We start from the raw sequence: 27,476 nt of genomic DNA, 5'->3' as shown, positions 1-27,476 counted from the left end.
ATCAGTGTTTAAGAGATGTCAGTAAGATAAAAGAAACCATGCAAAATAGTAATTATAAAATGATAAAAATCATAGGAAGCATGCAAAAGCTAAGTTGTTAAATGTTGCCCTATTTAATTCAAGTTCTTATTTCGGCTTCAAAAGGTTAATGTGTTCTCTGCTAATCAGAAAAGAACATGTATATACATTTGAATAGTTTTCTTAGAGAGAAAATGGGACTCAATAAGGACTATATATGTTTTGTGAGAAGCCCTTGGGAAGGGGGAGACAGAAATCATGAGAGAACGGTTTTATGAAATACCTCCAAAAATCTAGGCAGACCAGTTTTGTACTTCAAAGAAACCAATCCCATATATTAGCGACTAGCTGAAGTAGCTCGATTTCACAGGAGAACAGCATCTCATGGGTCCAATATGAAAAATAGGAACATGGGCTTTAAAAGGATATCTGCATTTAGGTGGCTGAACTGGGCATATTAAGCTTTTTCTGGAACTCTAGAAGCTTAAACTCTAGAGATTAAACTAGTTTAAACATTAAAGAAGCAAACACCAGTCCAAATGCCTTTATTTTGGTCCCATTACTGATGGGTCTTAGAGGGAAAAATAACTTTCTATTGAAAATTATGCATATGGAAAACTGTCTACGCAATCTACATGTATCCATAAGCACTGAGAGTATATTTACCTTTATAACATTGGTCTAATACTTTTCTCTAAGGAACGAGGTCTTGTCTTGTAGTGCCATTTCTTTTGTACTGCCTTTTCTGTCACATTTATTGATTTTTTCTTCAAAATAAGATAATTAAAGATTGCATCACAAAACAATCCTATCTTAAACAATAGGGATAAAAAGCCAAGACTGTCACTGACATTTGTAATACACAACTGTAAACTAATCTGCCCAGTCAGTATCTCTAACTCCCAGTGCATAAAACTCAAACCCTACAATAAAAAGGTTTCAATTCCTTCTAAGTGTCATGTGTGTGTTAGCATTCTAAGATAATTTTAATTCTTCATCTAAAAACTGGGACTGTCTTTAAGTTTGGTGCTTTCTGGGGGCACCAGTGCCACAGGCTAAAGGTGCATGTCAGCCCCACTAGATTTTACCATTTGAAATACCTGATCTAAAGTCATTATTGAATCTTCTTTATAGTAAATAGAGAGGAATTGGTATTTCCAGGGGATGGATTCACCCTTAAGTAGACAGAGAGGACACAAAAGTTACCAACACAGGCTACCAGTACTGTTTGAAATGCTTTATGGCCCTGAGTTGCCTGCACAATGTTGATTAGGTAGAAGCTATGGGAGACCCAGACTCTTTTGAAATGGCACATGGAGGTCAGGTGAGCACCCGTGGACATCTGAATTACAGGTGGGCAACTGAATTGAGGTGCACCTACCTGTCTTATATGAGCACTGACCTCCATCTTTTGACTATAGAAGGTGTTTTGCAGTAAGAGCCTACCTCTTAGACTGTCTATATAAGAGGAAACACACTTTAACTGCACTTAGTAAAAATTAAACCTTCTTCTTTAAAGACATTTGTGCTGTGTTCCTGCAAGTACCTTTCAAAAGTCTCAGAAAGTCAAGCTTTCTACTTATTTTCTAAAGACACTACACAGTAATCACTCAGAAGTAACCATAACAACAACAACAACAAAATTAAGGAAGGATTGCTCAGAAAATTGCAGTCTCGAATGGGGCAATATGTGTCACTTGTACTCATGGACAGAAAAAACAGAAAGAGAAAGAGGTAAATTCTGCAGATGAACCAGTACAATTGCAAATAATGGAAGAAAAGAAAAGAGAAGCCACAGAACAGAGGCCAGTGCACAATGTACATGGTGATGGATACAGCATCTGGTATGATCTCAGGAAAAGTCACCGCTCAGCAATGAACAAATCTAAAAACCAAGTAAATACAGTTTGCTGAACAAACAGAAAGGTATATGAAGTCAGGACTGATTGCAGAAAGTGTTGAAGGACAGCCAAATTATGCTGGGGAAAAAAAAAATGTAAACAGTTTAGCTTATGTTAAGAAGCCTCCTGAGGACAAACATCAATTCAACATAAAGGTAGACTCAGTTGCATAAGCTTGTTGCATACTATTTCAGTTCCTTTAGGACAGCTCATCTAGGCAGCTGACGAATATGGCATAAGACCTGTTGGAAAGCTAAGTATTTCTGAGGTGTAAGCAAGAGTACAGATAAGGCCTAGGAGGAGCTAAGAGCAATCATCATTTTACAAAGGTGAAACACAAAAATAAACACCTATATATAACACCCTAAGAATTAATGCTCTCAGCATAGGTATTCCAACGACGTACCTACTTTTAGAGGTGGATATTTTATATTTTATTTTTTATTTATTTATTTTTTTAATATTACAAACATAGCCAAAACTTACAATGGAAGCTGAAAGAATTGAAGCATGGTATTAGAAGGTTTCTTTCAGTCACCTGAAGAGCCAAAGGTTTTATTTCTTTAACAGCTGTCTTAGAAATTTTTGCTTTTTGACTCATAACATGTCCCCAAAGGAAAACATGAAGTAGGAATATTTCTGTCTCCACGTAGAGAGGGAATATTGACTATGTTGTAAACTCTTTAGGAAGTAAGGCATGCTGGCAGTTTTCCAACATAAGAAAAACTAATGGTACCTTTTTACCACCACCTTTTGGAATATAAGCTAATCAGATCCTGAAGTATTTCATTAAATACTGACGACCTTATTAAGATGCCTTCCAGGAAGGAAATTATTAAAGGGCATAGAATTTGTGGCAGGCAAGGTACTATTCTATGAGTGATCATGGTGAATTCTACGCAGTGTAAATAGGAACCCCAAAGAAAATCAAGTACACAATTTCTTTTCACAAAACTCTCTAATCCACTATGAGTAACAACAATATTAATAGAAATTTCAAAAATAGATTTATTTTCCACTAGTTCCTAAAGAATAGGACAATAACTTTAAACTAACAACTTAAGTATTATTACTTAAACTGAAATAATATAACTAGGACAAATATCCTTTAAAAAAGAACTGAAACCTGACAAATCTAAAATTCAGAGCCAGTGAAAAACTGAACAATACATTGAACTCTGAAACAAAGAATATTTAATCACTGAAATGCTATGAATCTTAAGGAACTGCTAAAATATTTTCTAGAAGAAATATTTTTTTCCAGATTAAACGTATCAAAGCCATAATAGTTTCTCTTGACATATAAGAATGAAAATAAAAAGGCCTTCAAGAATAGGCTGTTACTGGTCACTGTTGAAGTATGAAAAAAAATAACTAAATATCTGTATATACTGCCTTTAGGCAGTGTGTACTTTAAAATTACTAATTTTTGAAATAATTGAATACTTTTCAAGGCCATTATTTTAGGTTTATTTTAGGTGGGAAACCATTTTAGGTTTCCCACAATTAACAATGTTATCTGTTGTGATCTTCAATATATTTTGATCAATGTCTCTGAAAGACCACATCATCATATTTTCGTCCATTTATGTTCATAAAGAGAAGGAAGCAGAATATTAACATTTCTGATGCAAAAATCTAGCGGGAAGGTATGTTGAAGAGAAAAGCACATTGAAAGAAAGTTAAAATAAACTACTCACTATTTGCCTGATTTTAAATTAGGTGTGGGTTTCTGGGTTCAGTACAGTTGAACATATGACATTTGAGAGACCTTGTGTTTTCCACCTCTCTTCAAGCTGATGGTCTAGAGGAGGATATATCTACTGCAGATCTTGTGTCATATCTACTAGCCATATGTGGATATGTGAGATTTTTTATGGCATGTAAGATATAGATTACTGTGTGTGGGCAACAGATTTGACTGTATTTGGTTTCCATTTGCTTTTGCTTAAACAGCGACATCTACTGTCATTTGAGATGTCCAACCCAACTTGCCAGTTCTCATTCCTATGTCACATCTCCCAGTTCCATGTAGATAGGACGTTTCCCGGCAGCACTAGAAGGATAGCACCTTGAATAAGGTTCATAAAAGGACTTTCTGATTATTAAAATTCAGACAGGAAAAAAAAAAAAAAAAAAAAAAAAAAAAAAAAAAGATGTAAAATTCTACTTTAGAAAAATGAGATTATATCTTCCATAGAATCATCATCATAGAATAATTCAGGTTGGAAAAGACTTCTAAGATCTTCTAGAAGATCCCTTTAACCTAGTACCACCCACCACTAGACCATGCTACTAAATTCTAAATCTTAAAAGTCAATAAAAGAAAAGTAGAGAGAAAGAATGTGGGAAGGGACCTTAGAGCTCATTCTATTCCACCTCCCCTGCCATGAGCAGGGACACCACCCACTAGAGCAGGTTGCCCAGGGCCTCATCCAACCTGGTCTTGAATAGGAATGGGGCATCCACAACTTCTCTGGGTAACTTATTCAAATATATATGTCTATATTTGTATCATTATGCACTACTATATATTGCTATATATAGTAAACTAGACATAAACATAGAATATTACTTAGTAATGACATTATTATTGACCAACTATGTATCTTCAGCAGAAATGTTGGACTACACTGCAAATTATACAGTGAAACTTGAGTTTGCTTATTCTCATGTATCAGTCAGTTTCTATGCAAGATTTAACAGATTTCTGTAGGCACAAAGTAATGTATATACAGAACTACTATATTCAGCTTCAAGTTTCCTAGAAACTTGTCTCAGCAACAAATATGTTTGCCAGTAGGATTTATATGTAACACAGGAAAACTGCTCTTTCTTCCACTACACATGATCTTTAAAGAGAAATGCACAAAGTAACTTTTGTGCACATCTTCTATGTATTAGGAAAGTGAGAATTGAAAGAAGAAAAGAAAAAGATGCCTGCTTCTGGAACTTCAACTCTCATTTACTCTCTGTCTTTCACCTTTCAAAGAAAATAATGAAGTTCATTGGTTCATTAGTGAATACAAATTTACAAAAACACCTAGTAAAACACTTATGTGCAAGCCCTCTTCTGCTTTGGGAAAACAGCTGACCGAAGAATAGAGAAAACACTAAAGCACTATGAAATTTCATGCAGAATTGAAAGATAAGCTTCCTCAGTTGTCTAACAAATGGTGCCAGGTTTCCTCTTTTGCTTTGGTTTTGTGTGTGTGTGTGTGTTTGTGGAAAAATGCACTTTAGCATTTTTTTTTTTAATTATTTTTTTTTTAATGAAACCTCCCTAAGAATTCCAGGGACATCACAGACATTATTTCTGTATGGCTACAAAAAGCATAATATTCTAGTTTACTGAAAATCCAAGAAAATAAAGTATATCCAACAGCACTTTCTCCTTTCTTATTCATTCTTTGTGGCAAAGCTGAGTGTAATGCCCTTAGGTTTTTTTCACTATATATGTAGATGTGGAGAGAAAATCAGCTACTTTCTCACAGGCTCAGGGACTGGTTAAATTAAAATGGTTGAAGATAATTTGTTGATTTTTTTTTTTTTTTTTTTAAGCAGTATTTATATACTAGAAGCATCACCTCAGTTCAGCTATTTTAACATAATGTAATTCTACAAAATATTGTTTTAGTCACAAAGAAATTCTATAGAAGAAAGTATATTGGATAAAGTATTGCTCATGGTGTAATTTTAATTCTGAAATATGTTGCTAAGAGGGCTTATTTAAATAAGTTCTATCTGAGATGAATATTTAGAAAAAAAATCCTACAGGATGATTTATAGAAAAATTATATGAACAGAATGAAGGACAGAAGAATTTTATTAGAAAAGAGACTCATTTCCACAAAATATAAATTATACCTTTTAGAAAATATATTGAATTTTATTAATATTCTGTAGACAGCCTGAAGTGTTAATCTCCACCCCTACCTTTAAGATTTTCATTATGAGTTACAAGGTGTATTTACCCTTTAACCAAATAATTTCTGAGTACTTCAATGCAGCCGTGACTGTAGTTTACATACCTTACAAAATATTTTCCTTTTAGATGCAAAGATTACTTTATGACAATTTTATATATAAAATCCTTGTTGAAACATTTACATGTATATGAATATATACATGCAGTTGCACATATGCATGTGCATTTATGTAAATATGTTATATACATATTTTATATTTTCATTATAGATATAAACTTTATTATTTGTACTTTGTACATAGATTATTGATCTTTACCACTTGTGCATACATTTTCTAACCTCAATTACCTAACCAGTCTGGCTGACACTGAATTTATTTCTGCCTATTTGGGAGTCAATATAGAGAGAAACATACCAACCGTTCATTAAGTAGGGAGAACTGGATAATCAATAATGTGTTTACAATTATTTCCCATTATTAGTATTATTATTATTTTTACAGTACCCCGCCCTCCTTTGAAGATCAAGAAATATCACAGTTATTTTTGGGGGGTGAATCAGGCTGTTCTCTGCAGAAAGTATGCTTTAGCCACTCCAGGAACACGAAGATGGGTTATCTGCAAGAACAAAAAGGGGTAAGGAGTCTCCAAAAACATGTTCTGGGAGCAGTTTTCTTGCAAATAATTTTGTGGTGTGCAACTATATCCACATGATTTGTATAAGGCAGTGTTGACTCCACAGAAGAGGGAAGCATTATATTTTTGAACAGGAAATATATCTTTAAAAAAACAAACAAAAAAAAACAAACATAAAAATCATCCTATCACAAAGTTCTTAATTAGGTGTAACTTTGCAAAACTCTAGAACTCTGAAAATAAAATTGTAATATTGTATGAAAATTTGAATCGTATCTCTATAAGTGGTTTTATTTTGTTTAAATAATATATTTGGACTTGCCTAATAAAATCTTTCTCTAAAAATACAAGATAAATATACTTAGCAAGTTCCTAAATATGTCCCACAATGACTTATATAAATAATATTCCTACCCTCTTCAAAATATACTTTTCATTATAACATACACAATCAACCCACTACATCAATATATTTATATTGATTTTCTATACTTTACAACTTGCTTCTAACTCACCAGAACTGCTTTATCCAATTATGTGAAAGAAATGTATTTATTTTTGTATTCTGTTAGTCATAAAGTTATGACCAACTTACTATTAGTCCTGGAAAAAGAATCATTGAAATAAAACATGAATCATTTAATAGCACTGTATATTGTACAATGGGGATCTGATTCTGGCTGCAGTGCCAGTCTTGGGAAAATCAGATTTACTCAAGGTGAGATCTGCAGAAAACAGAGCACTACAGAGTTGTCCTTTCCTGGACCATGACCTGCTTGTGCTCCTGCTTGGACCATGACCTGAGTGCTCACTTAGTCCTTAGAATGGCAAGAGTTCCTTTGGCATGATCTACATGCTGCTTGTGGTTTGCTTTGAAGATGGTCATCATCACAAATCTGTGAGCAATATCAAATGCATTGATGCATTGTGAGGGATTTTGTTTCAGCCCCCCTATAGCGCATAAAGGCTACAGTTTTTCTTGCTGTGTTGTCCCTGTATTGCAATGCCATGGCCAATGAGACTGTTCACACTTGTAGAAGTGGGCACAGCTTATTTATTTATTTATTTATTTATTTATGTCTAGTCACTGTAGTGAGAAACAGTCACTTTTAAAATAAGAAAGTGATTTTGCATTTATTGCAAAAGTTCACTCTTTGTTAATACAAAATTTGCCAGCATCTAACTGTTCAGACTAAATATATTCAGAAATAGTGAAAGCCACAGAATAAGTTTTTGTTTTGTTTTGTGATGAATGCTTTAACCATTTTTAAGAGCAAAGCTAAGATATATTAGGCAATGTTAAGGAGTCTTTAGTGTTCTCTGTGAACATTTATTCACATCTGGGCATTTTATGAACTTTTGGAAAACTGCAGTAGGAATTACCAGCTTAAATTTCTTCAGATTTTGTTTGAGAAGCTCCTAGTAGAACAGCAAACTCTATTAATCTAAGCCAAAGGAAGAAAGCAACAGCTATAAGGATTTAATTAGCAAATTGACTTAAGAGCTGGATGGCAGAAGACAAGATATCTCATTCAGGCAAGGCATCTTGAACACTTAGTGAAAATTGCAGTGGTGAAAAAAGGTGAGGTGGGTAAACAGATTGGTCAAGAGCTAGAGGCAGAATGAATATTGGCAAATCAGGTAGAATGAGAGCAAAAACAACTAATGTTGGGGCTAGAGCAACTGAGAAGTTGCCAGTCACCAAGTGATAGACAAGGGAAAATGGCCTCAAGGTGCACCAGGGGAGCTTTAGGTTGGATATAAGGAGAAATTTCTTTACCGAAAGGGTTGTATGACATTGGAATATGCTGCCCAGGAAAGTGGTTGAGTCACCATCCCTGAAGATCTTCAAGAAATGTGCAGATTTAGTAGCATGGAAATGTGCAGATTTACTAGCATGGTTCAGTGATGGACTTTAGTACTAGGTTAAAAGTTGGACTAAATGATCTTAGAGATCTTTTCCAGCCTGAATGATTCTATGATTCTATGATATGAAGAGGTGCACCTGGGTGGGAAAAGCTACAGGTATGAGAAACTGAGGAAGAGACAAGAGAAACTGACACTAATGACTGGGTGACAATCTGAAGAAGATGAAGGAGTAAGGGAAGGAGGAAAGAAGTCTATGTATAATAGCTGACTGGTCACAAATACAACCAAATTTCACTGTGCTTAGAAAACAGAATGTAACAAAATGACTAAAGGTTTTAAAACAGCATCTTAGGCATCTCAATTACTGGATACATTAAAGTATCCAGTAATTGAGATTAGATTGAGATTAGATTGAAATTGAGATTACTTCAATTAGGTGTTCCATTTTAATATGTCCTTCCATTCACAGGAAAAATACAAATATAAACAAACACATATTTCAAAGTATGCCGCCATGCAGGAATGAACATAAGAAAATCCACAAGGAAATTGAGAATTCTATCTTCTGAGCAGTGGATATGACATAAAGAGAAGAAAAATTACTAAAGATTCTTGATTGCCTGAGCACTATCACACTAGGCACACAATGAGTCTGGACTTCTTTGAAAAGATAGTAAGTGATCACATACTTATGCAGTACTTCTTAGTAAACATGCACAAGAGTTTTCAGGTGTTTGATAGATGTTGGGTTTTATTTTATACAATTCATAACGAAGTGGCTTTTTCTATCTATCATTCTTTATTTTCAGAAGTGGTAACCTCACTGTTGGTGAGCTCAACTTATAGCTCTTATTTAACTTATATAAGTGAGCTCCACTTATAGGTCTTAACCCAAACAGAACATACAAATTGCTAAAAAAATAAAAAGAGAGACCTTGTGTTGTCCCTATCCCAAGACTTATTCCATGCTTAACACAGAAAACAAGATATACATACAAAAAGGGAACAATACAACTTATCCTTCATATATTAAATGCATAGATTTAACTCATGACTCATTAGGATATGTTTGAATCTGCATGCACCAAAGAGATGTTACAAACCAAAAAGCAGACGAAGAATGAAGCAAAAAGTAAAACTGAAATAACACAGCACAAATACTTATTCATGAAAGAAAGCAATAAAATTGTTTTGGAAATTTGAATGTTCAAGATAGACGAGTCCTCAGGCAGGGCTGACTTGCATAATCGACCTTTGCTGGATATGGCAGATACAGAAACCAACTGTGACAGTGCTAGATATAAGAGTTTTACTGGGCTGAATCATTCTTCAGCAGTCATTCTGCTATACTGAACTAGGCACAAATAAGTGTTCCTCCAGCCTCGAGTGAGCATGTTTCTGTTATTAGCTAACATTTCTGTCTCTCAGGTATGGAAACAGATGTTACTGATTTTGGCAAGTGAGGATCTTCCATGTGTTTCTTGCCAGACCCCTCAAAAGTATGTGTTGGCATTATCAAAAGATCAAAGGAAAACAAGATTTATGTTGTCAGACAGTCATTTAGTGCAATCTAATTTGAAGAGTTTCTCTACTGTACTTCAGAACTGTCATTTTTTCATCATGTCATGAATATTTTTATTAGGTGATTGAAAACATTTGAAACATTTGAATTCAATTTCTTCATTAATTATGTCCATGTGGTTGAAATAACTTATGAACTCCTTCATCCTTTACTTTTTTATTTAGCTTTTCTTTTTTTTTTTTTTTTTTTTTTTTTTAAATGAAATTTAGAATCTCAGTGATGATTTTATTCTAATTGTTGTATAGATAAAGTGTGTTATAAGCTTGAAAGTGGATTGCAATTTTAAATTATATGACCTGTATCTTGTTTGATTGCAGTGGTGAAAAAGGCCAATTAGATACTTGTCCTTTAGCTTACTGTCTAAAGGTTTACTGGTCTAATAGTCTAACGATAATTGTTAAAGATCTTCATTAAACTATTGTGACACTGCATCTGCATCTAAGAAAGGAAAAGATACATCTTTACCACCCTTTACTATCCACAAATAAACTTTTAAAATGCTTGGCACAATCCATATGGATAACAGTTTCCTTATCCAGTATTATATAAACAAACTACAGAGCAGAGGTCAGAGGGAGTTTCTAAATAAATCTAAATAAATAATCTTGTCTGCCCCTAGATATATCTTTCCCTCAGCTATGTAACTTTCACATGTGTTTGTAAACTAAATCCATTGATTAGGTACTTTATAATATCCATAATACACCTATCTGTTTATCATTATAGCATCATGGGAATCATCATTGACAGGGACTAACCTGACAAATATCTTGCAAAGGTCATTGTGGCTTCACTGATATAAGATCAGCTTATACTAGAAGATTTTCACTATCTATCTTATAAACATTTAAAGCCTAACTATACTACATAGCTCTTATTACCCTATTAATAGTAGTGGCTTTTTAATTATAGTGAGTGATGATATGATGATTTCATTCTTATGTCCAAGTTCCAGATACTCTTATATCTACAAAACATACAACCAAAACTTTCATATGTGTCACCATAAAATGCTATGGTATAAATAAACATATAAAGAACACACAAACAAACAAACAAACAAAAGCAGCTATGATTCACTCTTTCCTGCTTCTCCCAGATTTTCCTAACATTTAGAAAAGAATTAGAGCTGTCAAATGCTAATTGTGACATTTTACTTTTATCTTTTGGCTCCAATGGAATTTAAAACTCAGTAGTGATGTTCTGAACTCTACCCCCAAGGGAACATCCACTACTAGATGCAGAAAGCCCACAGCACTAAGTTCTGGCAGGGAATCTTTGTGCTAAGCCATTTATAAGATGGAATAGAAACTGAAGTGGTTTTGTCCCTTCTAGGGAGATCTGACCATTTGCTGTTCTTTTTTACTACATGAATACATGAATGGAATAATGAGTCAACCCTTTGAAAGGAACATAAGGAACATTTTATAGTTGATTAGAGTAATTATTTATTTATTTATTTATTTATTTATTTTTACTGGCAAAACACAAAACCTGCAGTGGTTTATGACAGCGTACTATCAAGTCAGGATCTAGACACTCAATAATAATAACAATAATGAAACACTCAATATTGACATTTCTTGGAAATATGTAATACTTCATTTTAATGGTAGCAGTAAAACAAACAAACAAAAACTTTCTGAAAATATTAGAAAAAGTCTTTATTTTCACAGTTTATGGCACTTGGCATTCAAGTTAATCTCTCTTCCAAGGATATTTTTTCCTCTTTACTCTGAAATACCCACTGAGAAACACTTAGGGTTTGATTTAATTCTCTAAATGTAGCTATCTATTGCCACTCCATACAACCTTGAATTTTGAACCTAGAGTTACCTGCGTTGAGGATGTAAACCTGATACAGAACTTACAGAAGACATTGACCACTTGGTGAGTGGAAGCTGGGGTCTAGATAAGATATACTGGGGTACCTCATGCAGAGTCCAACTTGAAACACTGCTGATTAGACACTTGTATTGAAACAACTGTATCAATCCTAAGGGATCAGAATTCAAGCTGAAATTAAGAACTCTGAATTTAGGAGTTTGGATGTGGATTATATGTGAGCTAAGCATGGACATCTAACTCCATGAAGAGTTAGAACTCTGGAAAGAGAGTGTGCAAAGCTACTTCAGAATGAGTTGAACAATCTTGCAATCTCCACTGCCTATATTGTTCTGGGATTCAATTCTTCTGCCCTTATACAGGGCAGAAGGCAGTGATGTGAAATGACCCAAGGCATAGTCTTCATCTGTTACTCCAGAAGATTATAAACCTGCCATAGACCTGCCTCATAATTGTCCCATCTGTGAAAAGCTGTGTTCAGGCAGCTGAATAAATCTCTAGATCTCCTTTGTCTGTAACAGGAGCTTATCTCACAGGCAGACACCTTCACATAGACACTTAAACTCAGGTGTCTTAGAACTGAGGTTCAGTTCTAGAACTGAACCTCAGGCCTTGTGGCAAAAGACTGAATCATACTATAAGACAATTTTTATGATTCTGGAGGCAGGATGCCTGGCTATTCTGAACATTATAGCAGGAGTGACGTTGCAAAACCCATGCTTGGCTTGGTAGTTATTATGACTTCCATAGTCCCATAATACAGAATAAAGAAGAGTGAATGCTTGGCATACCTCACACAGAATACCTATGATGAAGTCCCAGGAATGAACTGATCTTTTTGTTTTCTCCCATTCCTAAATAGTGCCCAAGAAAAGCAATCTCCTTTCAATGAAGTTCCATTGAAAATATATTGAAAGCAAATAATCAAAAGTATTTCAGAAGATGCAAACCACCAAACACATCTGGATTTAATCTTCTTTGTAGATGCAAACAGTTTAAGAAAAGGGACATGCTGGAGAAAAGCCTATTCAAGCAATTCAGTTAAAAAATCTTCAAATAAGGTTATTTAAAATGTAACCAGCTTTTTTAAGTGTTTACCCATTGAAATTACTAGGCAATTATTTTAGACTTTACACATTCTGTTGGTTTCCTTTAATCCAAGGTCCTTAAAACAACATTTTCTGGCTCAGTGACATTCAGAAATATGTACATGTAAGAGTAAATTTTAAAATAAATTATGAAGAAATGGGGTTGGATGAGGATTCCTGGGACAATGGTAATGGAGGGACTTCAGAATAGGAGAGGTTAGGATTCCCTGGCTGGGAAGTAATACAGGTCTTCAAGCAAAAAGTATTGTTGCTCTTAATATAAGTACAGTGCAGTAAGCTGAGTAAGTATAATGAGAGTAGGACCTGGGAAGAAGATGAAGGAATTGTCATTACCTTGTCACTTTTCATCAGTACCTCACACAGTGGGGTAGGAGAAGAAATTTTTCCACCTGTGGTGGTTTTACTCAGGTAGGCAGCTGAGATCCACCTCAGCCACTCTCTCACTTCCCCTCCTCAAAGGGAAAGGGAAAGAAAATATGATGAAAAGGGTTCAAGGGTTGAGATAAGGACAGGGAGAGATTGCTCAGCCATTATTGTGATGGGCAAAACAGACTCAGAGCAGGGAGACAGTAAGATTTATTGCCTATTACTAACAAACTAGAGAAGTGAGAAACAAAGGAAAGAAACCAAAAATATCTTCCCCTCTTCCACCCTCTTCCATCCTCTTCCACCTCCTCCCCCCAAGCAGCGGAGGGGATTGGGCAATTGGGGCTGTGGTCAGTCCCTGATACTTCGTCTCCACCGCTTCTTCACTGTCACTCTCTGTCCCTGCTCCACGTGGGGTCCCGCCCACAGGATGCCATCCTTCCCGAACCAATTTTGCATGGACTTCTCACAGGCAGCAGCTCTTCAAGAACTGCTCCGACATGGGTCCATGCCATGTGATCTGTCCATCAGGAGCACACTTCTCCAACCTGGGTCCCCCACAGGCAGCAGGTCCCCACAGACCCCTGCTCCTGTGTGGGCTCCTCTCCACAGGCAGCAGCTCCAGCCCGGGGCCTGCTCCAGCAGGGATCATCCACAGGCTGTAGCCTCCTTCAGTGCAGGTCCACCTGCTCCACTGCAGTCTCTTTGACGGGCTGCAGCGTCGAACCCTGCTCCACCGTGGTACTCCATGGGCTGCAGGGGGACAGCCTGCTTCACCATGGTCCTCACCACAGGCCACAGGGGAGTTTCTGCTCCAATGCCAGGAGCACTTCCTCCCACTCCTTCTTCACTGACCTTGGCAACTAGAAAGCTTTTTCTCCCTCCTCTCTTCTAGCTGCTGTTCCTACCCAGCACAGCACAGCAGTCTGTTTTTTTTTTTTTGTTTGTTTGTTGTTTTTTTTTTTTTGTTTTTGTTTTGTTTTCATAGAATCATAGAATCATAGAATATCCTGAGTTGGAAGGGACCCTTAAGGATCATCAAGTCCAACTCTTGACACCGCACAGGTCTACCCAAAAGTTCAGACCATGTGCCTAAGTTCACAGTCCAATCTCTTCTTAAATTCAGACAGGCTCGGTGCAGTGACCACTTCCCTGGGGAGCCTGTTCCAGTGTGCAACCACCCTCTCTGTGAAGAACCCCCTCCTGACGTCCAGCCTAAATTTCCCCTGCCTCAGCTTAACCCCGTTCCCGCGTGTCCTGTCACTGGTGTTAATGGAGAAAAGGTCTCCTGCCTCTCGACACCCCCTTACGAGGAAGTTGTAGACTGTGATGAGGTCTCCCCTCAGCCTCCTCTTCTCCAGGCTGAACAGGCCCTCAGCCGTTCCTCGTACGTCTTCCCCTCCAGGCCTTTCACCATCTTCGTAGCCCTCCTCTGGACACTCTCCAACAGTTTCATGTCCTTTTTATACTGTGGTGCCCAGAACTGCACACAGTACTCGAGGTGAGGCCGCACCAGCGCAGAGTAGAGCGGGACAATCACCTCCCTTGACCTACTAGCGATGCCGTGCTTGATGCACCCCAGGACACGATTGGCCCTCCTGGCTGCCAGGGCACACTCCTGGCTCATATTCAACTTGCTGTCTACCACGACCCCCAGATCCCTCTCTGCGGGTCTGCTCTCCAGCATCTCGTTGCCCAGTCTGTATGTAAAGTCAGGGTTGCCCTGTCCCAGGTGCAGGACCTGGCACTTGCCTTTGTTAAACTTCATGTGGTAAGTGATTGCTCAGATCTCCAATCTGTCCAGATCCCTCTGCAAGGCCTTTCCACCCTCATTCGAGTCCACAACTCCTCCAAGTTTGGTGTCATCAGCAAACTTGCTCAAAATGCCTTCTATTCCTACATCCAGATCGTTTATAAAAATATTGAAAAGTACCGGCCCTAAAATGGAGCCTTGAGAGACCATACTAGTGACCATCCGCCAGCCAGATGTGGCCCCATTTACCATAACCCTTTGGGCCCTGCCCGTTAGCCAATTGCTCACCCATCATATGATGTTTTTATTTAGCTGTATGGTGGACATTTTGTCCAGTAGGATCCTATGGGAAACCGTGTCAAAAGCCTTGCTGAAGTCCAAAAAAATCACATCAGCTGGTTTCCCTTGGTCCACCATACGGGTGATCTTATCATAAAAGGAAATCAGGTTAGTTAGGCAGGACCTACCCTTCACAAACCCATGCTGGCTGGGACCAATGACTGCTTTGTCCCCCAGGTGCGCCTCAATAAGTCCGAGAACCAACTTCTCCATGATTTTACCAGGCACTGACGTGAGACTGACAGGCCTGTAATTGCTAGGGTCTTCTTTCTGACCCTTCTTGAAAATTGGCACAACATTTGCCAGCTTCCAGTCTACCGGGACCTCTCCAAATTCCCAGGATCGTTGAAAAATAATTGAAAGAGGTTCCGCAATGACATCCGCCAGCTCTTTCAGCACCCGGGGATGAATCCCATCCGGACCCATGGACTTGTAGGGATCCAGGTGGAGTAGCAAATCCCGCACACGTTCAGGGTCAGTTGGGAGTTTGTCATCCCCGCCGTCTCGGCCCTCCAGCTCAGGGCACCCTGGGTCCCAAAGCCCATCATCGGCATTGAAGACAGAGGCAAAGAAGGTGTTAAGCGTCTCTGCTTTGCCTACGTCATCGTCTGTGAGGAGACCTTCCTTATCAAGGAGTGGCCCTATGTATTCTTTAGTTCTCCTTTTTCCATTTACATATCTAAAAAAAACCTTTTTATTTTCTCTCACAGACACAGCCAGCTTCAACTCTAGCTGTGCTTTGGCCACTCGAACTTTCTCCCTACAAACACGAACAGCATCCCTGTATTCTTTCCATGACGCCTGGCCCTCCTTCCAGTAGCGAAACACTCTCTGTTTCCGCCTAATCTCCATTAGAACATTCCTGGTCAGCCACGCCGGCCTCCTGCCCCGCCTGCCTGACTTGCGATATTTTGGAATTGCCTGATCTTGTGCTTCTAGGAGGCATCGCTTAAAGAGTGACCAGCACTGGTGGACATCGAGGCCTTCAAGAGCAGTTTCCCAGGGGACCTTGCTGACTACTTCCCTGAGCAGCCTGAAGTCCGCTTTCCCCATATCTAGGGATGAGGTTTTGGTGGCACTTTTCCTTCTGTCACCATAAATTTTGAACTCAACCACTTCATGGTCGCTATGACCGAGGCGGCCACCAATCACCACATCTCCCACCAGACCCTCTCTGTTTTCTAGCAACAGGTCTAGGAGGGCACCTTTCCTAGTTGGCTCCGTTAGCACCTGCACCAAGAAGTTATCATCTAGGTGCTTCATGAACCTCCTGGACTTGCTCCTGTCAGCCGTGTGGCACTCCCAGTTAACGTCCGGCAAGCTGAAGTCCCCCATAAGGACAAGGGGAGTTAATCTCGAGGCCTCTCTTAGTTCTGTAAAGAATAATTTATCGGCGCTATCGTCCTGGCCAGGCGGTCTGTAATAGACTCCCACAACGACATCCCCTTTATTCGTTCGTCCCTTGATCCTTACCCAGAGGCTCTCAACTTTGCCATCGCCGACCTGAAGTTCCACACAGTCCAGCCCCTGCTTCACATACATCGCTACCCCACCACCTCGCCTACCCTGCCTGTCCCTCCTGAAGAGCCTGTAACCATCTATCGCAACACCCCAGTCACAGGACTCATCCCACCAGGTTTCGCTTATGCCGATGATGTCGTAGTTGCGGGACTGGGCCAGGACTTCTAGCTCATCTATTTTATTCCTCATACTGCGTGCGTTTGTGTAAAAGCATTTCAAGTGCGTCTCCTTACACTCAGCACCTTGTGGATCTGACCAAAGGACCCCACTGGCACACAGCCCCTCTGATTCTAGCGTACCATCCCTTAGGTCTTCACCGGTGTGCCTGGTTTTAGCCCCTTCCCCCTTCGACTCTAGTTTAAAGCCCTATCTATCAGCCCTGACAACTCCTGACCAAAGATCCTTACCCCTCTCCGAGAGAGGCGCATCCCATCCGGTGCCATCAGGCCCGGTGTAGCGTAGACCTTCCCATGATCAAAGAAACCGAAATTCTGCCGGTCACACCAGTCTCGAAGCCACGAGTTTATGTGAACAGCACGTCTTTCAGCTTCGATCCCCCCTATCAGAAGGACAGAGGCAAACACCACCTGCGCCCCTGATCCTCTAAGTAGTTGCCCCAAATCCCTAAAGTCTCTTTTGATCGCCTTCGGACTTCTCGTTGCTACTTCATCGCTACCAGCCTGAAAGACCAGTAGCGGGTAGTAGTCAGTGGGCCGTACCAGGCGCTTGACTTTCTTGGCAAAGTCTCTCACCCGAGCCCCAGGGAGGCAACAGACTTCTCTGCGGGTTGGGTCCGGTCGGCATATCGGTCCCTCTGTCCCTTTCAGGAGGGAGCCCCCCATAACAATAGCCCTTCTTTCCTTTTTGAAGGATGATGTGGCAATGCGACGTGTAGGTCGCATTGTCTTAGGCGCCCCCTCCAACTGGGACGGGTGTTTGTCTACTTTGTCATTTAGATTGTCTTGCTCTAGTCCTTCATATCGATTATTTAAGGGTAGATGAGAAGGTGAGGTGGGCAGAGAGAGGGCTCGCCTACCACCCCGAATAGGCACCTGCCTCCATTCCCCCCCTTGATCTAGGTCTCCTCCCGCTGCCTGGCAGGAGGAGGGAACCTCCGTCTTCTGCGTAACAGGAGACGCCTGTGCCGTGGCAGTCTCGTGAGCCTGCCTCAGAGAGGGTAGAGCGCACCTCCACCAGTCAATTTCCCTCTCTGATTCCCTGATGCTCCTGAGCCTGTTCACCTCCTCCCAGAGCTCCGCTACCTGGCTGAGCAGTTCTTCAACCTGGGCACACCTCCCACAGGCATACCCACCACTGCTGTCGGAAACCGACAGAAGGCTGGGGCACACTCTGCAGCCCAGGACCTGGACGGCTGCGTGTTTCCCCGAGCCCTCCGTCTGAGTAGCCACACTGGCGACCGTGGCTGGAGATGCCTCACGAGATGCGGAGGCCACGGTTTTCTGCCTGGTCGATACCATGGTCAGGTTCTACGCAAGCAGGTTACAAGCACCGAAGGGAGAGGCAGCTGCAAAAGAGCGACGATGAGCCCCCTGCTCGCCCTGCCCGCGCGAACTGTCGCGCAAACTGCCACGCCCTTCGACGTGCCACGCCCTGTTTGCCCGTCCTGTTCGCCGCGCTCCTGGTTGCTCGCGCTCCCTAGGGGCAACTTTTAAACAGCCAGGGAGGGGGCGCTGCTGGCTCCGCCCTCGCCTCGTCAGCCTCCCTCGCGAGGACAGCCGGGTCCCGGCGGCTCCCCCGAGTGGCCTCGATGCCGGACAAAAAGCCCTGCCCGCCTCGGTCCCCTGCTCCACTGCAGAACACGTCTGCCCCGGAGCTGATCGCCTCAGCAAATGGCCAAATGGCCAAATGGCCATGGTTTTGTTTTGTTTTGTTTTTGTTTGTTTGTTTGTTTTCCTTAAATATGCTCTCACAGAGGTGCAAACAACATAACTTATTGGTCCAGCTCTGGCCAGTGGCAGGGCCCTTATGTAACATGGGACAGCTTCTGGATTCTCGCAGAACTCACTGCTAGGGCTCCCCCACTACTTGAAGGGTGCCATGTAAACCCCCTACACCACCCCCAGACAGCGCTGACATTCTTAACTTCTTTCTCATTTCTCATTCACTTTTTCTTTGTTGAAATGATATTAATGATACTATTTGATAAACATAATGTTTCCAGTTCAGAAGTGTTTGTCATCCCATGATGCTTAGCTCTAAAAATAATATAAAGCAGACTCCCCATTCCTTTGTCTGTCATAGTAACATTTTACTACAACTTTTCCAGTGTGAACTTACTATTTCTGGAAAATAAACAATCAAATCAGTCAAGGCTATTGCAGACAAGCTTTTTCCTCCCTTTACAAAGGTATTAACACTTTTATCTTTACTGAATAATATCACAACAGACACACCAAAAGGATTGCATTTCTCTTTTTCACAGTCACATCACCTTTAAGGCTCATAGTTCCATCAGATAAAATTTGTCTCACAGAGTTATATCAAAGTAATCAACCTAGGGTTTCTTTATGGTCAATTTAGAGAAACAGGCACTAAGGAATCACTAATCTGGTCGAATATCTATTTCAGCATGTCATGGACTATGCCATAAAAGTGCTGCCTATTCCTCCCAATTGACTGTAATAACATATATCTGTCTTTAGTCAATTGAGTTTTTCTTGCAGTCAGAGAGTAGGTCTTTCCTGTCTTTCCCTATTCTTTCTTCATCTCCTGAACAGTGAATACTTTTATTTTGATAGTTACCTTCATGTTTCCATTACTCCTAATTTCCCAGTGTTAATTTTTACCATATTGTTGCACTGCTTCCTTGCTCTATACTTTCATTTCCTTCTCAAAACACAGCTTCTTAAACAAAGAGTAGGATATCAGCTGCCTAATATGTTCACCTAACTTGCATCCTTATTTCATATATTAAATGTATCTGTCCTCTCCAAGAACATTCCTACATCCTTTATGCAACAAAGTATTGAAGCAACTGTTTCTGAAAGCCTCTGAATCCTGTCTGCTTAATTTCAGTGTCCAAGGAACTTAGTTTTATTGTCTTACAATATCTTTGTCCTCTGTCTTAAGACAGGAAGAAAGATAATGAAGATCCCCTTTCCTTCCAGATACAGTGTAGTATCTGTTCTTATCAGTTTAATATCTGATATGTCCTCGATGAGAGGACTTTATATCAAACAGATTTTTGGGCTCGGGAGTTGGATCCGGAGCTTGCATTTTTTTTTTTTTTCCGGGCCCAAAGAGTCCTGGTGAATGGAGTCAAATCCAGTCACTAGTGGCATTCCCCAGGGCTCGGTGCTGGGGCCGGTCCTCTTTAATATCTTTATTAATGATCTGGATGAGGGCATTGAGTGCACCCTCAGTAAGTTTGCAGATGACACCAAGTTAGGTGTGTGTGTCAATCTGCTCGAGCGTAGGAAGGCTCTGCAGGAGGATCTGGATAGGCTGCACCGATGGGCTGAGGTCAACTGCATGAAGTTCAACAAGGCCAAGTGCCGGGTCCTGCACCTGGGGCTCAATAACCCCAAGCAGAGCTACAGACTGGGAGAGGAATGGTTGGAAAGCTGCCTGGCTGAGAAGGATCTGGGAGTATTGGTTGATAGTTGGCTGAATATGAGCCAACAGTGTGCTCAGGTGGCCAAGAAGGCCAACGGCATCCTGGCTTGTATAAGAAGCAGTGTGGCCAGCAGGGCTAGGGAAGTGATTGTCCCGCTGTACTTGGCTCTGGTGAGGCCGCACTTCGAGTACTGTGTTCAGTTTTAGGCCCCTCGCTACAAGAAGGACATCGAGGTGCTTGAGCGAGTCCAGAGAAGGGCAGTGAAGCTGGTGAGGTGTCTGGAGAACAAGTCCTACGAGGAACAGCTGAGGGAGCTGGTTTTGTTCAGCCTGGAGAAAAGGAGGCTCAGGAGCAACCTTATTGCTCTCTACAGGTACATCAAAGGAGGCTGTAGCGAGGTGGGGGTTGGTCTGTTCTCCCACGTGCCTGGTGACAGGACGAGGGGGAATGGGCTTAAGTTGTGCCAGGGGAGTTTTAGGTTGGATCTTAGGAAGAGCTTCTTTACCAAAAGGGTTGTTAGACATTGGAACGGGCTGCCCAGGGAAGTGGTGGAGTCACCATCCCTGGGGGTCTTTAAAAGATGTTTAGATGTAGAGCTTAGGGAAATGGTTTAGTGGAGGACTGGTTAGTGTTAGGTCAGAGGTTGGACTCGATGATCTTGAGGTCTCTTCCAACCTAGAAATTCTGTGATTCTGTGATTCTGTGATTCCATTTCACACAAGATCATCTTCTCCAGCATGTTAAATCAGTTAGTTATCCACCCCAAGAAGAATCTGGCAATATTTTAATGCAAAGGGAAAAAGCTATATTCACTACTTCTTTGTCTGGTGGATCTAGCTAGTCTTGTCTTCTTTCTTTTCATCATGTGCTCCTGTCTAAACTCTCCAGCTCAGTTCCACGGTTTCCTCAGTTGGAGGACTTAAACTTTGTTTTGTCCTTGTATATCAGGAGTCTGCAAACATTGTATTTCTTTTGAAATCTTTTGATTTTTTCAAACATCACATGTAAATAATTACCATGGAGTTGTTACTCTGCCAGATTTGACAGCCATTTGCATTCCTTCTCTCAGTCTTCTTTACTGCTACCCCTGTCTTCTTCATGACATTCTCCTATAACTTCGAAGAGGAAATGAAGGATGTATATTTCACAAATCCTTTCTCTGAACTACTATTCAAACTCTCCTATTTTCTTTGCTCTTGTAACTGAGACTGGACTCCTTTGGCCCCATATTGATTTAAACAACACAGATGTCTTATAACTCTCGGCTCCTTGCTTACCCAATTGACAGAAATAGGCATTTTCTCCTTAAATTACCTACATTTTTTAAGGATAGGTAGGACTCATAGCATAGTGAATGACTACGCTAAAGCTTTGCAGTTTTTGTAAGTTTTTCAGGTAACTGTCCACTAATAAAGGATGGAAGCTGGGACTCCCCATCAGAAACTCAGGCCAAAGTCTCTGTCTCACTTTCAACACAGCCATGGATTACCCCTGGAAAATTATAAACTGTACCCAAATTAAGTGATAAAACAAACATATGTAGTTATTTTCAATAAATATATATATATGCAGAAAATTTGATAGATACATATATATATAGAAAAATTGTGTAAATAAATGAATAGAAACATAATACATCCAAACAGTAATTCAGAATTAAATGTTGCATTTTTCAGGAAGGATATTTCAGAGCACTGGAGGCCCCCCCATAATTATTTTTAAAGTACATTTTCACAGAGAACAAATCCACTGAAAAACACCTACATCAGAATCAAAATATATTCATAAAATAAATCAATTGGAAAATCTGGTTTTGCTCATTTTCATTTAGGACATATGAACCAACAAGATTTTTGTGTATGAGGTGTAAATCCTAACATTTGCTACCATATATTTATATATAATTGGAAAGTATAGCTGTGTGCTGTATCCCTGCACATTCCAGTGGCACTTGATTGAGAAAGATTTGTTTAGCCTTGCTGAAGTAATGATGTTTAATTAAGTGTGCTGTAGGCAGTAAAACACCAAAGTATGTACTCACCTACCTTTAAGCAAAAGATTAGTTGATAAGTTTTGAATAAGTGTGTTAGCTTTTTGCTGTATCAGGAACAACATGATGAATATATTGCAAAACTGAACTCTGAATCAATTATAAAATCTTCATTTTGCATTTTATTTGTTCTTGGATTTCTTTTACAAATAAAAAAAAAAGGATCAATATTATTTAACTTAAGTTTGATTAGATGATACCCAAAAAAACATATGAAGAAGTTACACGACTAGTATGTAGCAAACATTTCCATTATTTACTAAAAATGTGCTGATAGAATTGCGATACAAGTTTCTGCATTATATAATTTCCAAGTGTTTTGTTTTTGTTGTTGTTGTTGTTGTTGTTTGTTTGTTTTTTGTTTTTTTTTTTTATATGTGATAATGATTTTAAAAAAAATCACTTCTTTCTCTAAGAGTACACTGTTATCAGATAAGCCAATGTACTTCTGGACTTGATGTTTTTCTTTAATGCTGGAAGTACTCTATTAAAAAAGAGCAAAGATTTCAAAAATAAAAAGGCTGAATATCGCTGCTATACAAGTCTAAAGGTACAGAGTATAACAACTATTTCAACTGGTCTGAATCATGTTCATGAGTTCCTCTGATTTATCCTTCCATTGGCCCTTCTAGGAAAGTACCTTTTTTTCCCTTTTGCCCCTTGTCTTCTATATTTCATTTCATGTGTCTATCGAGGCTATGAAAGATAAAGCTATCTGCTTTCTCCTGTAGTAAAGAACTATATGGAATCAGTTCACCTGTCTGTCACTCCTCATTAAATTCTTACCCTCTTCATTCACATTCTGATCTTTGCAAATGAACATTTGCTTAATAAATGTTCCCAAGACTAACAGTGCAGAGTGAAAATCCCACACAGCAGTAAATTATTAACTCAGTCACAGGGGGAGTGCCATATATGACTTTTCAGAATGAGTTATTATGTGGATCATCATGTAATTATGAATTTTTCAAGCCATGATAGAGGAAAATTGAATATTTAATATTTTATGGACATATTCTGCACTGAGGACATCTTTCAAAATTTTATGATAATTTTTGGAGTGAGCAAAGAGCAGAACAAAAGTTACAAAATAATTACAAAGTGGAATATTTAATCACCATGGACATTGTTGGTGATTTCTCAAATTGCATAATATAATCAAGGTCATGAACTTTTAATCACAATGTATTCAAATGGAAAAAATATGTGCATTAAAATTAATCTACAAGTATGTTTTGATTGTTTAAGAAATGAGAATATGAGACTTCTTTATTGTATGATAGGTAGACTGATGTAAATATTCATGGCAAGAAAACGGGCTGTCAAATGCTCCTGAATAGTCATGGATTGCCCCTACATGGGGCTTTCAGAAATACAGAAACATGAACATAAACGAATGCTTCTTGCTCCAGAAATGCTTGCTGTGTGCAGGAAACATGAGGAGGAGCAATGCAGGTACCTGAGCATAGCTATTTAGCACAATTAAAACATCCTGGGGTATTCACAGCATCCACACAAGGCTGGCAGACATAACACAAGATCTGTGGGTGACTGGAGCCCTTCTGAAGCAGCAGCTGGATGCCAGGCAAGATAACCTAAGGCAACTAAATGGTATTAGCCACCTACGTTTAGGCATTTGAAGTACTCTTTAGGATTCAAAGCTGAAACCAACAGTGTTTCAAATGGCACTAAGTATCCATGTATACCCATACAATGGACTTGATCACTTGATCTGTGAGATTTGGAAAGCAATTAAGGAGAGGTAAAAATAAATAAATAAATAACTTTTTGCTTTGATAAATAAGAATTTGAACAGAAATATATATATATATTTCTAAGGATTTCCGTGGATTTCCATGGATTAATATATATATATATTTTCAGACACTTGATAATAAATCAAACCAGATATTGGTTTTGGCACTTTGATAACCAATGACCAATCTACCAACACAGAACAAGTAGTGTTTTTTCCTTAACAGTCATTTATGCCTTTCCAGAAAATCTGTTGAAAACCAAGGTATGTGTAAAAACTTGAGAAGCCCATAGAGCAAACCATAGTATATATAATATCAGCCTGGAACTACTTGTTGGCTCATGCATAACTACAAACATCTAAATAAAAATAGAATAAAATTATATTTTATGCTCATTTATCTTTTAAATTAATTTGCATGTACATTACTAAAAAGTTTCTTTATGACATGCATGAAATAATTCAGTAAGTAGAATAAAAATTATGTTCACTGTTTTGGATTCCAAGGCACCAATGTGGCTTTTTTTACCCAGAAAGGTAAATGGTATGGGCTACAATGACCCCACATTTGCAGTCTGCTCAAGTCTTCAACTTAGTCACAAAAAGCATACTAAAAAAGCATGACAGAGAGATCGACAACCAGGTACCATCCAGATGTTCCCAAATATTGCAAAGACATATTTGGCTTCTTTTTAACAAAAATTCCCTCATTGTCTTGATTCCTGACTCTCCACTTTCAGACAAAACTTCAGTTTGTCTGAAGAACTCCAGTGACATCTTTCTTGCCTTTGTGACTGGGTGAAGGCAGGTCTTGCAACATGCTGGGCTGAGAAGAGCTACTCAAAAAATCATGTAATATGTTAACCTATTTCAATATGTATGAATTAATATATTAAAAATTGTGTAGAGTACCACTGCCTTCTGCCCCACTCCCTTTCATCTTTTATGTTTGTTTGTTTGTTTTTGTTTGTTTGTTTGTTTTCCATGACTTGGAAATAGTTTTAAAATATATTAGATTGTTTCTAATATTTATCCATTTTGGGTTGAATATGGACTTGTATATACATTCACAAAGACTGCAAAATATAATTTTCAATGTGATGTACCGCTAACCATCTACCTGAACAGCAATATGCTCCTTATTACAAGGACAGCTCTGAATGTCAATCAGAAGGAGACACTTGTCAAATTTGAATAATCTGTTTATTTGAAAACAAATTTATAAGGTGTCTAGGTGAAAAAGAAAACATTTTTTACGCTACAGATAAGTCTAAATTTATAAAATCTTAGGACCCAAGTACTTAATGTCAAGTATGTGATTTCAATATACAATAAGGTTGTTTCTTCCCCTCTTTGCAGGAATATCATTGATAAATGGCCTGGCTCAAATCCTGTAATGATGTTCATAAAAATTCAGTCCAGGTAATTATTATTATTTTTTCTATATGTAATTACACTGGCAATTTCAAATATGGGAAATACCTTTTGTTGTTTCCAGTTTCAAATATGCGTTTGGGTTACTGTATGCTATGAAATAATTGCTGTCTCCTACAGTGACTGACTATCAGAGACAAATGTATGAAGGGCTTGGGAATTAATGACAGGTATAAGTGTGATTACTAATAACATACTGAAGTAGTATTTGTTTGCTTAATGTTCACCCAGGAAACTTTTTCATATCTTTATTTATGAAATTAAACAACCAATATTACAGGAAGAAAAGCATGTCATATGTGTCTATTTCCCAGTGCTGGATTTTCATGCTAGTGCCAGTGATACTGCCCAGGCACATTTACGTTTATATGGATCTAAAAAATAAACATCTTGGCACTCATCTCTGTAATTTCTTTGCAGAAGGAAAGTTTCATTTTTTTTCACTCAGTAATCTCTGGCTCTGACAGTTGGTGGCATTGTCATTTGGTAGGTCACAGTGACAAGAAAAGCCCATCCTGCCCCATCCCTGAATGTCACAGAATCATCAATGCCCCTTTCCATGGACTTTTATATGCTGATTAGCATTTCTTGCTGTAAGGACAGAACAGCAATCACAAATACCCAGGTGCATGTTCCCTAGAAGTAAGCAGTCGAATGACCTAAAGCTAAGCATGATGAGCCTACAGGAACAACTTATCTGCAAAACCATAGATGAAGGAGAATTGCAACCTTCATTGAAATGGCTCAAAAATATCCTTAAATCCCTAGTACCTGTACTGATTTCAAGCCTTTCCCCACATCCTTCTTCATGTCACAGTGCCTAGGAACATAAGAGTGTTCAAACATGCTATATGTGGGATGAGGAAGCTTGCCTTCATGATTTGATATAGCAAATGGATGTACTGTACTTTTCAGGATGCTTATGGTGATAAATCTTCTGCAGCCTGTTCGGAAATGTAGGTTCAATGAGTTTACTAAGCTTAAACCTGCTCCTGTTCAAATCAAAGCCAAAAGCTTTACTGGAGGTGTAAAACACCATTGCTAGGTTCATGAGCCACTCTCAGATCAACAGAGAAAATTATTTATACTAAATTGCAGAGTACCGTGGAGTAATATACAGAATAGTGTAGAAAAGTGATATTTTAAATAAGTGGGTTCTGACTGGGAGTCACTTATTAACAAAGAAAAATGGATGGCCTAGTTTTGTAAGGCACAAAACCCCAAAGCTTTATTTTTAGTTTTTAAAAACAGTGCTCCCAACCACAGTGTACAGAACAAAGTCCTGACTGACAAGGGACAAGCACAATACCCCCACTACATTAGTGTTTTCTTTGAATAGCAAACAAAAGCCATATTTAGCACTTCCATAGCACTTTATATGCTCAAAGGACTTCACTAACCATTACTGGCATAACTAGATGCTTCTTATATGCAAATGAATGCAGATATGAGAGTAGGCATTAAGAGGCAGAATATTAGAATACATTAGCAAACGGACAATAGGAAACAGCTGGTTTGACTGGCTGCTGAGTATCTGAGTAGGGTGTAGAGGCTAGCAGAATTCAGTGCTCAGAATTATGGAAGGAATTGTGCTGATGGCCATCAAGGCTTAGAAACTCATCACTTAATTAACAATATAAATATTTTAAAAATTAACATTTTATAAAACCACAATAAAAGGTTCCACTGTGAGAAAGGGAAAGGATTAATTCACACTTGGCTGGACCAATGGTACCCAGCCTTCATTCTCTTGCCGTACAACAACACACTCAGCAAGAATTAATACAACACA

The 27,476-nt window shown here is 39.0% G+C and overlaps 1 long non-coding RNA gene and 1 pseudogene across 7 annotated transcripts in view; both read left to right on the top strand.

Moving 5' to 3' along the window:
• The window catches only part of LOC116499383, a 179,906-nt gene that overhangs the window by 131,209 nt on the left and 21,221 nt on the right, over positions 1 to 27,476 (top strand). For 6 of the 7 annotated variants that reach the window (XR_004254227.1, XR_004254222.1, XR_004254228.1 and 3 more), the window contains one exon: positions 25,610 to 25,672. This is a non-coding gene — a long non-coding RNA (uncharacterized LOC116499383). Of the gene's footprint in view, positions 1 to 6,373; positions 6,484 to 25,609; positions 25,673 to 27,476 lie in introns of those variants that run through there. The other variant, XR_004254225.1, reaches the window with a different exon arrangement.
• Positions 19,979 to 20,151, top strand: LOC116485215 (annotated as a pseudogene).

The sequence above is a fragment of the Aythya fuligula genome, chromosome 1 (genome assembly GCF_009819795.1).
Source record: "Aythya fuligula isolate bAytFul2 chromosome 1, bAytFul2.pri, whole genome shotgun sequence".
NCBI classification, from domain to species: domain Eukaryota; kingdom Metazoa; phylum Chordata; class Aves; order Anseriformes; family Anatidae; genus Aythya; species Aythya fuligula.
This window is presented reverse-complemented; position numbering and strand designations above follow the sequence as displayed.